This window comes from Gouania willdenowi, chromosome 5 (assembly GCF_900634775.1).
Source record: "Gouania willdenowi chromosome 5, fGouWil2.1, whole genome shotgun sequence".
Lineage (NCBI taxonomy): Eukaryota > Metazoa > Chordata > Actinopteri > Blenniiformes > Gobiesocidae > Gouania > Gouania willdenowi.
In genome coordinates this window covers 25,870,482-25,874,150 of record NC_041048.1, presented here as the reverse complement: position 1 = coordinate 25,874,150, position 3,669 = coordinate 25,870,482, and the positions used below count along the sequence as shown (strand labels likewise).

Sequence of the window (3,669 nt, the reverse complement as noted above, 5' to 3'; positions counted from 1 at the left end):
AATAATAATAATAATAATAATAATAATAATAATAATAATAATAACTAGAACTGCAAGCAGTTATGAAAGGGGGCCAAACCTTCCCGCGCGACTCGGCCCCCGGGTTCCGTGGAAGTACGTCACGAAGGATGACGGGCTCGTGGCGAGCATCAGGACACAGGCCAACGTGCCATTTGTTGTGAACAGGTGGATGTGAAGTTTTGAGAGATGTGATTTAAAGTGTGAAAGTCTCAGGCCAAAATGCGTTTGTACCCATTTTAGCGCCACCTAGTAGTGCACTTTTTGGTATGGGTGATCTGTGTGCTCTTCTATGGTTACCCTGTAAATTTCACAGCCCTCAACATAATACTTCAGCTGAAATAAAGGTTTGTTTATTTATATGTTAAGTAGTAATAAGACACGCCCACTTTAACCAATCGCGATTCACTTTGAGATACGGTCCCAGGAGCGTCCCAAGGTCATACCCACCAAATTTGGCAAAAATTGGTGTTGCCATTTATGAGACTAGTACAGTGCCCGTCGGAAGTATGCATTTATGTAGGAGCATGAGGGGTATATTTGCGGGTGCAAAATGTGGGTGCAATTTTCCTGGTTTAATTCTACACTCACAGAAATGATTCATGGCAGAGTTAATTTTTATGCATTTACATCTATTTGATTTTATTTAAAAACTCATATTCTTAAAATGTATGCATTAAAAATCATTTTAATCTACATCATTTAATCAATTCTAAAATGTATTAAATGTAATTAGTTAATACATACTGATATTATTTAAATAATCAAAGTTATAAAACAAACAAGATTCTTTTATTTAATATTTATGTGATTGATTTTCGTAGAAGTTATGTGAAGTGAAATGGAGAAACCGGAAACTACGTATTTCACTTCCGCTGAATGATCGCGCTCAGGCACTTGTGGGTTGCCATTGCAGTTGTCCGTGTGCAGGTAAGTAATCCGAGACATTCTATGTCTAGTTACTCCTAAATATGTCCTAATCGTGCAGTTTATCTCACATCAATATTATATAATGTATTTATTTATATATGCGTAGTTCGTGATTCTTGTAAGTAGCTTAATCTTGGTCACGTCGCGTGTACCGGCGCCCGCTAGCATCGTAGCTAACAAGTTTAGCTATTTTTGGCTAGCTTGATAAGACAGCTTGATACTGAACCACATCCACGTACTAGGGCATTAACGACTTCAGAGGTCCACTTATTTATCGTAGTTTAAGTAGAGTCGACTAGACGGGTGATGACGCCTCTTTTACTTCTAGTTAATTAAGCGCACGTCATTAAATGTACACACAATACAACAAGTGAAAATAATTTTTATTAATTGAGAGCATATTCAAAAGAAATATAAGCCGTTTGGAAATGATGTCTGGAAAGTTTATTTTTTCTTGGATTTCTTGGATTTTTTTTCTTGAAACTTTAGCTTAATTATATCTTGTTCTTTTGGGTCTACTATACAATTAACATTCGCGAGCTCAGTCATAAATATAAATCGCATTGCTTGTGTTTTCTAAACTAGTGTTTGTTTTCTAAACTAGTTTTGTTGATACATAAGCCTCTTTTCCTGATGCGCGCTTCCCTGCTCTTTAAACGTTGCTGGTCATGCTGCGTTTTGCGTTTCATTTTACTGTTTTTTTTTGGTGGCTGACATAATTCATATTTGTTTGAGTAAACATGGATGCATTAAATTGCATCAATGCTCTAGATATTTTCTCTAATGGTTGTCATTTGTAGGAAAAAATTGTGTAGATCAGTGATGTAAGGATTTTTCACATAAACTGAGCTATGTAACTGCAATTAATTAATGTAAAGAACTGAAGAAGAATTGAGTCAAGAATCTAGACTCCAATATGATGGTTAGCTAGTATTAGCTAGGTGACTACCCTATAGAGTACTTTATTTAAATACAGGCTTGAATTTCAGAAGTGAATGTTAGATGCCGTTTTTCTTCTCACTTCTATTTTTCTTTTCTTTTTTCAGATACCTAACTCTTGGGGTATTTGTCTCATTCTCCTCATGTCCTGTGTTCTCACCTCCATGTGACAACATAGTTTGTAAGTATAAGTGAAAAGTTGTACACATCAAAATGTAGCACAGTTTAAATGAAGTTCATATTAATTTACAGTTCATGTGTAGTTAAAATTGTTTGCAATATCAATTGGAAACATTTAGAGTAAGTATAGTTAAAAGCACAAATTATTGATTTATGATACAAAAAACTCATTAAGCCTACATTTTCTTATCTTTGACAAGGTTGGTTGTGTGGGGTTTTAAGTTATTCTTGGACATTATGCACTTTGAAAAGGAGCTGGCTTTTTGAGTGTCCTTTTTGTAACATGAAAGCTGTTAAACCTTAACAACAAACTCAGCTGAAAGGCATCTGATTTTACAAATAACCTAATTGATATGTTGTCCTTTGTCTTCATTCACAGGTGCTGTGTGAATGTGGCCTTGCAAATTGTGTGACCGTTCGTTATCTACCAGGTATGAGTTATTAAAACATTTTAGGTTGAGACGTTTCCACCATAGCTTGACAGGTTGATATCCCTGTGTATATCTAGACTGTCCTTGCACATTCATAAGCTGGAAGCAACTTTTGACACACACATATCGAACACACCGCAAGTTTGATACAGCAGGTACTCAGTCCACTACGTTCTCATGTCAGACATGTGGGTGTGTGGTTATGTATTTTTATATATCTGTGTTTTGTAATTTTTTTATTTAATTTTTTTCTATGGCAGGTCAAAGGCTTTATTGGCAAAAGAGCAGTTTCTGCACTCCCCCCGGAAATCCCTCCGTGGTAAAGAACCACAGAATCTTACCCTCAGAGAAGGATCAGCCCATAAACACGTGAGAACAAGACTACTACAAAGAATTTACCTTTGGCCAAGCCACACCCCAGAATGTTGATATACCTATCACAGCGCAGCAAACAAAGAGCTGCTGTCAGATTTTTAATTGTGCACAATTTGAGAATAGGCTGTATATTATCATGTTAAAAACACAAAATGCATCCTTAATGACTTTTTTTTTTTTTCCAGGCTTTTAGTAGATGATAAAAGGTCTTAAGGTCATTGTTACCATGAACTCGCATCTATCTCATTCTCATGAACGCATATATACTGTGCCTTAAATCTCTTCAAATAGAACGTTTCTGAAATACCTTGATTAACTTTGTTACCATGGTTTCCGTACACCTGTGCCAGTTTCAACAGTAAAGAAAAGCAATTGCTGGGTTTCAGGTTCTAGAATTTGATGATGTCACAGGACCCAGTTTTTCCTATTAATTGCATTACATTTTCACAAGTGGTATCTAAAAAGTAAATGTATGAATTACAAAAATGATTATTATTATTATTAGTCCCCGGGTCCATGATCTCTATGTACAAGACAAAAAATTTCCTCAAAAACAAAATTTTTACCTCAATATAATATTATAAGCCTTTAGAACGCTGTGATGTCACATGCAACCCAGCATATAAATCTTATTCATAAGAAAAATATACAGCACCAAAACTTAACTCATATCAAAGTGCCGTCCTGTTCTCTGAAGTGGAGTTAAGTTTTGGTGCTGTATATTTCTTTTACTGTTGTTCACATTGTTAGCAGGACCTAACAATGTGGACCTTGACTGCTTTCTGCCTGTTCTTGA

The 3,669-nt window shown here is 35.6% G+C and overlaps 1 long non-coding RNA gene across 2 annotated transcripts; it reads left to right on the top strand.

Annotated features, from left to right (window-relative positions):
• Positions 1 to 895: 895 nt before the first annotated feature.
• On the top strand, positions 896 to 2,856 carry LOC114463948 (uncharacterized). 2 transcript variants are annotated; one of them, XR_003674140.1, is made up of 4 exons: positions 896 to 948; positions 1,995 to 2,068; positions 2,447 to 2,498; positions 2,759 to 2,856. It is a non-coding gene; the product is annotated as an uncharacterized LOC114463948 (long non-coding RNA). The 2 variants fall into 2 exon arrangements; XR_003674139.1 differs by lacking the exon at positions 2,759 to 2,856 and adding an exon at positions 2,576 to 2,621.
• The last annotated feature ends 813 nt before the right edge of the window (positions 2,857 to 3,669 follow it).